Source organism: Apteryx rowi, unplaced genomic scaffold (genome assembly GCF_003343035.1).
Source record: "Apteryx rowi isolate R43461 unplaced genomic scaffold, aptRow1 scaffold_4, whole genome shotgun sequence".
NCBI classification, from domain to species: domain Eukaryota; kingdom Metazoa; phylum Chordata; class Aves; order Apterygiformes; family Apterygidae; genus Apteryx; species Apteryx rowi.
The window spans coordinates 5,347,385-5,359,358 of record NW_020450529.1 but is presented as its reverse complement, the minus strand read 5'-3'; the positions used below and the strand labels follow the sequence as shown (position 1 = coordinate 5,359,358).

At 52.5% G+C, this 11,974-nt stretch overlaps 1 long non-coding RNA gene across 1 annotated transcript; it reads right to left on the bottom strand.

Moving 5' to 3' along the window:
• Positions 1-2,443: 2,443 nt before the first annotated feature.
• On the bottom strand, positions 2,444-10,800 carry LOC112970487. Its single transcript, XR_003255021.1, has 4 exons — positions 10,748-10,800; positions 8,315-8,637; positions 4,086-4,589; positions 2,444-3,537 (listed from the first exon to the last, which is right to left on the bottom strand). It is a non-coding gene; the product is annotated as an uncharacterized LOC112970487 (long non-coding RNA).
• Between the last annotated feature and the right edge of the window lie 1,174 nt (positions 10,801-11,974).

Sequence of the window (11,974 nt, the reverse complement as noted above, 5' to 3'; positions counted from 1 at the left end):
TGGGCTTCAGCAGGTTTAAAATGACAGCATACATACTATTTTTCAATGATAGATAAAATGCAGTAGCCCAGCCTCAGCCTCAGGAATACAATAGGCTGTTTGCAAAGCACTCCGTTTCTTTAATTCTTTTCCATCAGTGCTGATAAATGAACTGCCACAAATTCCTGCCACTTCCCCAAGCTGTGTGCGTTGCCGCCCAAAGCCCTGGACCTGCTCTCGGTTACAGCCTGACCGGGAAGCAAATCCCTGCGGGAGAGCAGGAGGGGAAAGACATGACTCTTTCCCCTGGGTGCTGTCGGTGATAAGAGGAGAATTAAGACCGCCACTCTGTTTCTAATGGAGAGGTTACGAGAGGGCGTTTTGGAAGCAATTGAAGGGTTAGTAAAGAAACTCGGCCAGGAAATGTATGGAGTCTCATTACCTTTTATCTTCCGAGYGCATAAAGTTTGCAGAACCTCTGTTTAGGCTGGAAGGAAACCGCTGCAAGAGTTATACGCGCTGCATGCATGCTTATCAAGAGAGAAAGAGCTGCGCTCCATCAGCCAGCTGCGGGGCTTTGCCGAGATAAAGATATCCCCCTGCCCAGCAGCGACTTGGGATAAATCACGCTGTCCTCGCTTTGCCGTTACGCCTAACCTCTGCTCGGCCCCTTCCAGTTGTCACACAACTCAGCTACAAGAGGCAGGATGAAGGCGCCTATCTGCGCCTTCCGCAAGCGTCCTGCTGCTCTGCCCCCAGCGCAGCGAGGAAGGGAGCGCTTAATTTACAAAAGGGATCGGCCCTGTTCAGCTATAAACGCCCTGGCCTGGATGGCCCGCTGAGACGCATGCACAGCGATGCCCCAGAAGAACCAGCGTTTGGATCCGGACCGGCATTGAAGCTGGATCCCGATGCTCGAGGCTGYGCCGCAGCCGGGGCCCAGGCACCCACGAGACAAGACCCGTTTTGCTGCAGGCAGCTCTGGGCAGCTCCCAGCCGGGGCCGGGGGCTGCTCGGGGTCGCTGCCCCTCTGCACCTCGAAACCGGGCTGCGCACCTGGTTGCGGCCGTTGTAATGCACCCAGCCCGACGGAAACCTCGCGGAAACGGCCAACTTTGCAAAACTCATCGCCCCCGAGAGCCGCAGGCCCTTGGCAGGAGGCAGGAGGCAGGAGGCAGCCMGGGCCAGCACGCGCCTCCTGCTCCGGGCGAAGCTCCGTCCGGCCGCCTGCCCCCGGCAAACAGGGCTCGTTACTCCCCAGCCCGTGCCTACATTGCAGACGCAGCTATGAATCCGCTTGGGGCAAACACGTCCCAGGGCCCTGCGGCTAGCTATTAGTTAATATAATAGAAACATTATACTAAAGAGCCTGCAAACGGAGCTGGCTGGTCGTAGATATATAGCGTAAGGCCTGCAATATTTGCTGCTGGCCAATGCCACCAAGTCATGAAAAGTAGCGATGCATATAACCAAAATCCCAGAAGATCTATTCTTTTATGTCAGCACCGTATATACACCTGGAAAATAAAACTGCATGTGTGAAATAGAACAAATTAAAATTCAATTTCACCTATAGCAAATAGATGCTATCATCAGTGGAAGGATGTTAGAGATATATTGGTACTAGCATAATTCCTTGGTGAACTTTTATGGACCAATTGATAAAAAATATTCTCATGAGAGCAATGCACATTATTTCTAGAGTGCCAGTATTTTACTAGCAAGTCGGTGCAGGGATGTGTGATTTACACAATGAAAACAGAGGGCTACCTAGACACGGGTAGTGCAAGCCTGAGTGCTCCGTTGGGAATTCCCCCCTGGAATCAATGCACGATGACTTTGTTTTGCCTGCAGCAATGAGGATCCAAGCCAGGATTTATGTGGATCTCTCCTGCTTAAAAATTAGCAGACACTTTTAACTGCAACATTCCCAAGCAAGACGAAATACAGTGCAATGAAAAACAAAATCCATTGCAGTCCTTCGYCTTTTCTTACTATTGCCTCAAACACCTTCAGCAGAGCAGTTTCCTTCAGTACTCTACAGGTTCATAAAAATGAACATGAAAATCCAGATAAATATATGTTTGCATCTTCTTTCCAGGTGCATGCCACGGGTTTGGATTCTTGCCCAGAAACAAACCGCTCAGATAAGGCCAGCTCCATTTGCTAGTGGTGACATTTAGCCTTGCACAGACCCGCTGGGCCATGCCGCATGGGGGGCAGAGCTGTCTTCAAGGTTCCTGGTATCTGAGGATCTCGGAGCACTTTAGAGAGTGGCAAACTCATTCGTGCAGACTCCTTGCCCTGATCAAGCCCTGGCTCTTACAGAAACCACTCGCAAAGGGTCCCTCATGGGACAGAGCGTGCTGGCTCAGACCCCCATAGGTGATTAGTCACAATTTGCTTACGGAGAAACAGATGGAACGTGCACTGTTTAAAACTAAAATGACTTTCATTATTTTGGTCTCGCTGAGTTCAGGGGTAAAAAATCCAGCTGACAAGAATTTGGCTCCGGCTGCTGCAGGCCAGGATCACGTGCAGGATTCAGAAGTGACACCCGTGCATCTGCAAGGCATTACTGCTGCTCGGCAGCATCCACAATGTGTTTGCTGTGTGCTTAAAGTACTGAGTTACTTCTGTATTCTCCAGGGGCGCAAAATTAAGAAAAGAAAACGAACACCAGCTTTCTGAGCTTGGCAATCCAGCRCGGTTTCTGAATTCTTTGAATTCACAAGTCGTATCTGTCTGGAAGAGGGCACATTCATTTAATCATTGTAGTTTACATAGAAAAGAGCATTCAGAAACCAGACCTGGAAAAGCACAGCGAATTTACCCTGAAACGTGGGAATCAGGTGCTGAATGATAACATTCTTGCATTTTACTACCCCCGCGCTGTCTGTCGGCGTTCTGCTGACTCGAGCAGATCGCAAAGGGCCGTGACTCCAAAGACGCTTTTCTGCATACAGCATGATTCACCTTGTCATTTACTGCGGCAGGAGCAGCAGAGATCAAGCTTCTCACCTGGGGCAGAAAGCGGTCTGCAAGTCAAAACCTCTCACCCTCCCCGATTAGCAGGGAGATAAGTCACTCGGCGCTGCATGCGGTGAAGGCTGGCAGGGGAGGGTTACGTGAGGAGATATTTACTGCGCCTCGGCGCTCACCTGATTTTTTAATTTGTGCATCTTCACATTAACCCACATCGCAGCTCAGCCAACATTGTGTTTGCATAAATTTGTAAGAAAACATTCCAAGATGGATAAAAACATACAAGTTAAATGTGGTTTTTTTCCATCTCAGCATCAGATAAATAGGGTTATTTTCAAGCACTTGGAGTTTCATGGCCTGTGGGAAAAGACCCGTTAAGTTCTTCCGTCAGCAGCGAGGCCATAGTTTCTACATCATGCATCGTAAGTACGTTTTAAACATTCACCACCAGCGCCTCCAAGGCATCGCTTTCATCCACAGGGCCCAGATCCTGGTGACTTCGTTTGGATGGGATAGATGCATTTGCACAGCAGGTCCCGCCGGTGTCTGCGGGGTGAGCCGACAGGACCAGGGCTGGTGGGAGAAAAAGGATCAGAATAGGTCTCTGAGGAAAAGATGCTAAACATAACGACTTCATTATTTTTAGTGAGTACAGTACTCGTCGCTGCAATCAACATCGCTACGTTTTAGCCTACTCAGCAGTTTTGTCTCTACTCAACTTTCCGTAATAACATATGTTACTATTTTATTAAATTCTAATCCAACTGCAGAATAAATAAAAACCCGATAGCGATACCGAGCTCTAATTAAAGACAAAGACATGTTGCTGTCTTTACGGATTAACAAACTGACTTCATTTTACTTCACAAACTTGTGTTTGTGCAAATCAGCCCACCCGGGTGATTTTTTTTAGGCCTGCGAACGGCCGCTGATGGGCGAAGCAAAGGGAGGGTCGGGCCCGGCCAGGAGGCAGCCCAGGGGCGACGCAATCAGCCTGCTGCTTCAGCGGGGGGTAGCGAGGCGAGATAAACACGGATCTGGGGGTTCTGACTGCTTCTCGGGCTGCAGGGATCACATCYAACCCCCCAAAGGGCATTTCCCAGGGCTGCCGATGGGCTTACCCTTTGCTTCACACCGTTTGCTAGGGTTTCCACCGTGAGGGTTGATCCGACGATGATTTCTGCTATTTCTTCGATGTTTTCAACAGCAGCAATAGCTATTGCCTTACAAATATCCCCCAGCCACAGGTACAGAATTTAACCCCCTGTGAGACGCAGAACCCCCTAGGGCTTGAAGGGCTTACTCGGGTGCTGAAGTSCTTCGGAGGGCCTATCGTGCCCCCCTAAAATGCATGTTTTGCCTCTGCATGCACGGTAGGTCTCAGCGTTTGTGATCTGAATCCGCTTAGGTCCATCACATCCGAATCAGTTTTGCAGATCCRCACATAAAGGCCACACGATGCAAGACCAGCGGCAGAGGACTCGGGGGCTGACTGTGCTGTTCGAAAGGAAGTGCCCTTGCTGTGCAGGCTACAGCTTGGCCCTGCAACGTCTCCTTCTCTTCTCCGACCTCAGATTCCTCTCTTTAAATAGTAAAAGTAGTTTCTTAGAGTGCAAAAACCTGTTCTGTAAAGAAAAAAAAAAAAAAGGTGCAACCAGACACTTCCTAAGTCCCAGCGCGGGCTGAGGCTCTGTGAGCTTTCTTAGTGGTAACGGCACTAAACGGGTTTGCGCCGGGTGAGACCTGGACACGATGTGCCCGCGCTCCCTTGCGAGATTGGGGGATTTCTCTGGCTTCTCAAACTACAGCAAACACACACAAAAACGTGTTCTGGTCAATAATTTATCATACTGAGATGGCAGCGTAATTAAGTTACCAGAGGGCTTTGGGCAAATATCTGGTAGCATAAGGTGCTATGTGCTTTTGGCATGAGCTTTATTTAAACACATTGGATCAATTTGAATCAATCTGACATGTACACACTTCAGGGCATGGCTAGTTTCAAATCAATTAAACTCCTTATGACTTTATGATTAGAAACCTGAGGTTATAAAACGTTAATATAAAATCACAGTTTATAAAGTGAAAAATAAAATCCCAGTGTAACGTTTCATGAAGATCACAGGAATCATTATATAAGCTTCATTAAACAAACAAGGTAAGGGTAATTAGGCTTTAAATTGAGTACAGTAGTTAAAAAAAGAGAAACTATAATTAGGATGTGATGGCCACTTAAACAGAAATAAGAAAGTATGGCTAACTAGTTGCCTTCTGCGCGATTTCAAACAAAAAAGCAATTGATTTCTTTACGAAACAGTGCGTCCAAACAAAACCTTGAACAATAAAAGATGTATGTAGCAAATGGCTCCAGGACAAGCAAGCCAAAAAAAAATTGATTTGCAGGCCTGCAAAGAAAAAAAGCACGCTTCTGGAGAAACAAGATACATACAGATCCTGCACAAAATCCTGCATAAAATCCTAGATTGTGTTACAGCTGCAACCCACGTGCTCTAAAGACGTGAGTCAGCAGAGCACCTCAGCAGGTGCTTGGGCACCTTCCCATGCGAGGAGCACGCCTGCATGGGCTGCCCGTGAGGAGCACGCGTCCACGCCACCAATGCGAACAGGACTGAGACATGCCTTCAGTGCCTGGCCGAAGAGACACGAATTTAAGCTGGGGCATTTCTGGATGAAGGCCTGCCAACAGATTTTCCCTTCTTGTGCATTTAGCACAGGGAGCGCTGAATTCAAAAGTGCTGTCCCCAGCTAAGTCACTTTTTGTTAACAAAATCCCAGGTGAACCAGACCCTTCAAACAAGCGATCAGCCTGCTGAAGGAACTCAAAGATCTTCCTTCCTCTCTGGTTTTGCACAAGTTACACAACTCGATCAAAATCATCTTGAATACAATGGCGTTTCCTGAGCAGATTCAGGCCAACATGCCTTTTCAAACGCTGTATTAGATCCTATAAGTGATTCTCCTTTAGAAATATGGATATGATGTCACATGCATTTTTATCTGACCTAGCCAATAAAAAACTTGTTAATGCAACAAGTGTTCAATTAAAAAAAAAAAAAAAAAGCAATTAGCTGCTGCAGATGGGAAAATGCAATGGGCTTTCCAGAAATTCCCCCTCTCTCATATCGGGCACTAATCACCTCCTATAGCACTTGGATGTTTGTGACAAAGGGCAGGATCCAAAGTCCACTAAGTTAACAGAAAAACTCATCAACTTCAGCGGACTTTGCACCAGGACCAGAGCACACGGGAATTACCTTCTGCTTTCTGTTTTAATCTGATAAAACCCCGGGTTGGCAATGCACAGCTTTTGTATCTTAACCCTTAGCCACTTTGCTCGTGACCCGCTAGACACCAGTTTAAAGACGTAGAGGATATAAAGAAAAAAAAAAAAGTCGGGCAACGCGGCACGTTACAGGGGACGCTCGTAACGGGCCCCAGACGCAGGAAAGCCCCAAGTCGACCAACCCAGCGGCCGCCCGCGGGTCACGCTCTCCTCCGCTCCGCCAGCGCTCGGAGCCCTCCCTCTCAGGCCACCTCCRCGGTTAACGTAACCGAGCGGAACGCGGGCAGACGCTAGCGGATCGCTCGCTCGCTCGGAGAAGCCMCCTCCCGCCCCTCCTCTTCCTCCGCTGCCCCCGGGCACCCGGCAGGGACCAAACGCCGCAGCCACCCAGCGCAACGCCTTCGTCGCCCGCCCGGCGCCAGCGCCTTCAAAGCAACCCGACGGGTTAACGCCAGGCCGGCGGGCTTCGGGGAGCGTTCGGCATTGCTCTCGCGGAGCGGGCAGGTTTCAGGCTAGGTCGGGTATCGTCCGTCCGTCCGTCCGTCCGTCCTCCCACTGCGGGGCTGAGGCCAGCATCAGCTCTGTCGTTCCCCGGCTAATTCTGCAGCGGTGCAAACGCGCATCTGTGCCCGATGCGGCTCGGGTTCGTCCCGCTGGGCGAGCTCATGGCACTGCCGTTGGCTTYGCCGGCGCCACCGGAGCTGCTTCCCGGGGAGGCCCTGCAAACGGCGCCGCGGGAGCAGGCGCCGCGAAGGGAGTGGGGAACTGCTCGCGCGCGGGGGCGGCTGCACGGCCACCGTCGGGGCGCCTGCCCTTGCGGAGCCGCGGAAGGAAGGAAACCCCGCGGGAGAGCGCGCCCGACCGCCCCCGCCGCGGCTCCGACGCGGGGCGAGAAACCGCTCCCTGCAAACCCAGCCCGGCGGGGGAAGAGGGGGCGGTTTGCATCCGCACCGCTGGCCACGGCCCCCTCGGAGGAGCGGAGGGAAGGGGAGACCCAGCACCGAGGCGAGCGAGCGAGCGAGCGCGTGCACGCAGCGTCCTCCCTCCGCGAGGGGAAACCGCAAACCCCGATTCTCCGCCGCCGCCTGCGCGGAGGGGGCCGACGGGCTTTTCTCTTCCCCCTTTTTCTTCCCAAGGGGGCCTCCGCCGCCCGAGCTGGCCTCGTCCGGCTGAGCGTCGGCTGCCTCCGCGTCGCCAGCTGGTTTTACTTCGCACGTAAGGGGCATCCGGGCCCCCCCCCCCGCTTGCTCCGCGCCTGGTGCCGGCGGTGCGGGCGGCCGGATCAGGCTGTCCCGGCTCGCACGCGCCAGGAGCAGATGGTCCCGCGGACCGGCCGCCGCGCGGCTGCTCGGCAGAAGGGCTCCTCAGCGGACGCACGCACRCATGTGGGCAGAAGACACCGCTGCACGGTTTTACGGGGGTTAAAGCAGGGCCGCGAGACCAATTTCAAAGCAAAGCACAAAGCCAAGCAGGGAGATCCTTCCAAACCGAATAATGAAGTCCCAATGGCGAAGAAAGCAAGGGACCGAAATCCTCACGGGGCTTAAAATAAAACCCAAATCTGGATCGCTGCAGCCTCGCGTTGCCACTTTGAACTTCTTGGCAATTGGTCCGAAGCCTTTGAAGCTTAATCGCGTCCTACCTCCCCGGCGGTTCAAAGGCGGCAGGCGCCGAGCGGCAGCGCCGGCTCCGTCAGCTGGCCGGCACATTGGCGCCGGGAGCGGGAGGCGCGGAGGGTGCGCGCGCGCGGGGCCACGCGGGACATGCCGTCGGCGCGCGGAGGAAGGGCCCCGCTCGGGCTCGCCGGCCGCGGCCGTCCTGCTCCCGCGCTCTGCTGCCGGAGCGGCGCGGGGGCCGGGGACGGATATTGAACCGAGACTCCAGGGGAAGCCACCAGTTTCTCTCCTGTAACACTTAGAGGCAACATGCTCGTACGTCCCATTTCTCTTCTTCTTTAATCAAGTCATCCTGCTCTACATGTGCACAAAAGGGAAAGCGGGAACATACGGGGGCTCGATATGGAAAAATGAGAAAAATACAACTTACCTGCAGCCCAATAAAACCAAAGCTTTGCTCTAATCCTTTCCAGAGCAACATGAAAGCACTTCAAAAGGCAGGAAACCGGCAASGGCGGACATCCAGCGAGTCTCAAGATCCACACACCTGCAAGGAGAAGCGGCTGCCAGGTCCTCAGTATCAGACCCCAGAAGTTTAGATATCCAGGACAGGCCCCCAAAATCATGACACGGGTTTAGAGCACTCAGGATTTCCTGGTTTTAACTAGCTGACATGAAGTTGTTTGTTTTCTAGTGTGTTTTCGTTGGTTGTCAGGGTTGGGATGAATCACTTCATCAAGCTTTCCTCTATACCTAGAAAGGTGAGAAACTAAGATTAAAAAAAAGAGAGAAATTCCCCCCACCAAGTAACCCCAAAAGTCAGGGGTATTTTGCACCATTGGTCATACACACCAAAACGCGCTAGACCTGTGGACAAAAGGGTCCTGTGTGCCCATATAGGTGGAGGAGGAAAACTGGTCCCATTAGCAACGCGGTATTAAACACACATCTCGAAAAGCACAGGAGAGCCTCTTGTTTCCAGCYGCGTTTCAGGGACCGCCCGTGGGCTACAGGCATGTCTGGCTAACGCCGCCAAGGCTGTTCAGGAGGGACTGGAGCGCTGATAGGGGAGCCGGACTGGCCGTCCAGAGCTGCGAACGGAGAGGGAGCAAGGATGGAGACGGGAGACGGGCTAGCAAAGAGTTTTTACAAGCTCGCTTACTGGAATTCGTGAGAGATGCCTGAAACCTGGCTCGCCGCCAGCCCGACACCAGGTTATTAGGGAACCCGCTGGCTTGCCAGGAAATTACAGAACAGTTAAATACTTTATACATTGAACTAGTTTATTAAGGAGCTATTTGAGATTATCAAAGAGGGAGCGTTCTGCAAAGTATAATATTGTGAACAGACGCCAGGAGCCGGTGTCGCGGCAGGACCTGGTGTCGCGGCAGAGCTTCCCGGCACGGTGGGAGAACCCGTCTCACGGAGARCAAGAGCGCGGCAGACGGCAGAGAGCGTGGCGTGCGGAAAAAGAGTCATAAAACAGGAGATCTCTCTCAGGAGCCTCTCGTTTTCCATCGAAGCAAAATCGCCTGCCCGGCTCCGGCCGGCCATACGCACAAGGCGAGGTTTCAAGGCTGACACGATGGTAAATGGGGAAGCACAGCAAATCATGAAGGATAATCCAGACGGGTAAAGAATGACTCAGGCACATAGCCTAGGCTAAGAGATGCCAAAGCCAACACAGATAAATGACAAGCAATAAACCTTGAGACTAGAAATAAAACAATGTGCTGAGTGGAAAGGTCGTGGTAGGGACTGACCAGAAAAGTCATCAAGCTTGTGCAGATAAGCTAAGGGAGAAAAAAAAATAAAAAAAATTGTTCTCCGTTGTTATCGCAACCGGAGGACAGGGAAGCAGTGCCGAGCGGCCTCGGCGAGGGCTGGCAGCTCTCTGTGGCAGCCCGCGGACAAGCGCCCGGCCCCAGGGACYGCTCCTGGCTCGGCCCCGCCACCTCTGCTCCTCCGCGCAACTCCTGCCACCGGGCAAAGCCAGCTCGGAGGCGACCTGCCTGCCTTCCTCCGCGCAGCCCTTTTGCCTCCGTAGCTGCATTTTTTTTACCCCGTTCCCTCACTTTCACTTTTCCTTTCCATTTAGTAGCTTTTCTTCTGAACGCCACCACCCAAAGCCCGTTCCCGGGGGCGATATGCTGTTTGCCACCAGGGCATGGTGAACACCGCGTGCACTAGCCCTTCCCCTCCCCGTGAGCTGCAGCGTCGATTTACATCCAAAGCGTTTTGTGCAAAAACRAGACTATTTTTACAGCACCTCACACTTTCTCAGCTCTTTGGCATCCCCATAGAAACTACAGTAATCAATCATGACTATCGGCACTATTCAGACCTGAACCAATGCCTGCACAACGCCCCGCATCCTCATGCTCGCCGATCCTCCGTCCGACACCACCTTGCCGCCGCGCAGCCGCAGGCCAGGCTCAGGGGGGCACCAGCCCCGCGCCGGCTGCTCGCGCGGGAGCAAACCCTGCTCGCAGGGCTAACGGGCATGCCACCCCGCAGGACACGCACCCACGCATGGTTTTCTCGTGTTTAAGCGGAGCTTTGGACAGACGAAGGAGCTGGCTTGTGTTTGCTAYGGCACAGGGTGGAGCTGAACAGCCAGGGCTCGCCCAAGGAGACCTCGCCTCGCTGGCATCCCCCCGGGCAGGAGACAGCGTGGCTTAGCCCCGAGGGGACGAGCCGGCCGCCGCTCAGCTCTGCTCTGGCATCCTGGGGCAAGGCATTTTGCTTCCCTCCACCTCCCCTGCCCCGGGCAGAAAGATGGTTTTGAAGCTGGCGACCCATCACACTAACTGCGCAGATGAGGCACGTGTAGACACGATTGAGTTGGCTTTGCACAAACTACCTTGAGTGGCAGAAGCAGCCTAGCATGGGCGAGCGACCTTCCTCGCAAGTCTGTATCGTGGTCTGCGTTGCCACTGGGACGCCGTGCCAAAGCTCGCGTTCCTCTCGTTGGGCCAGGGATCATCGTTCCTGCGTGACAGTCTGGTGCATTCACCATCAGCAGGCTACTGTGCAACCTTGGCCTTCTCTCCTCTGTTTCTTCTCCTGCCCTATTTTTGCTTCATTTATTTAGACTTGAGCTCCTTGGGGTGAGAAATTCACTCCTACGCCACATCTAACCCAACCARCCACCCTCATTCTGTTGGGTGGCAGTAGGCACAGCAGCGACTGGTCTGCAGCGACAAGGAGAGGAGAGGGACTACTACTGTTTTGGCAGAAAAATCAGTRAGCCTATAATTTCCAGGGTGCCTCTCACCTGTGAGTTCCCAAAGGAGTTTATTAAAATTGCTGCTACCAGCGCAAAACAAAAGGTCGCCCACAGTGTGAGGCAGTTATCACGGTAATGGCAGCCATCCTGCAGGTCCCAGTGAGGAGAGGCAGAAAATGAGTTTTTCATGGCTGGCATAACTGTCAACACAGTGCTTGCATTGCATTGATTATGGCTGGAGAAAACGGGGACATCGAGTGTATTGACCTTTACAGAGAAAGCATGAAGTATCTGCAGGCTTTCTGCTGCTGTTGCAGGACTCCCTCAGCAGAAGTGGACTTCTGGCATATTATGATAAAAAGTAGGTATCACATTAACCCCCTTCCTCGAGGGGCTGTCTTTGGGGTGTGATTTGGGAACAGAAGTCGTGCCATTTCAYGTTTGTTATGTCCTCTGCCTTGCCCAGAATTCAGTATGTGATTTCACAGGGCCTTCTCCTAACACMTGATCTTCTGGTGCTTTCCCTCCTTCACCTTTTGACTTTGAAGGCACGGTTGTGAAGGATTTTCATGGAGCTAAACAGCACTTTGCCATCAGCTCTAATCCCAGGAAAGCCAGGCACGCTCGGTGCAACCGGGCGGTAGATCATGCAGAACTGCTCGAGCGTCACCAGCAAGGATGTGGCAAGCAGTGGCTGCAGCCACTCACCCGTGAAATGTAAATTTAATGWAACTATTTGCAATGTAAAGTGCTTTGCACTTTGAAAAATACGCTATTATTTGTGCCTTTTATTGGAGAGAGGGGGAAAAATATATTCAGAAGCAGTCTCTTGTGCATGTTCACTTCTTTCTGCATCCAGAG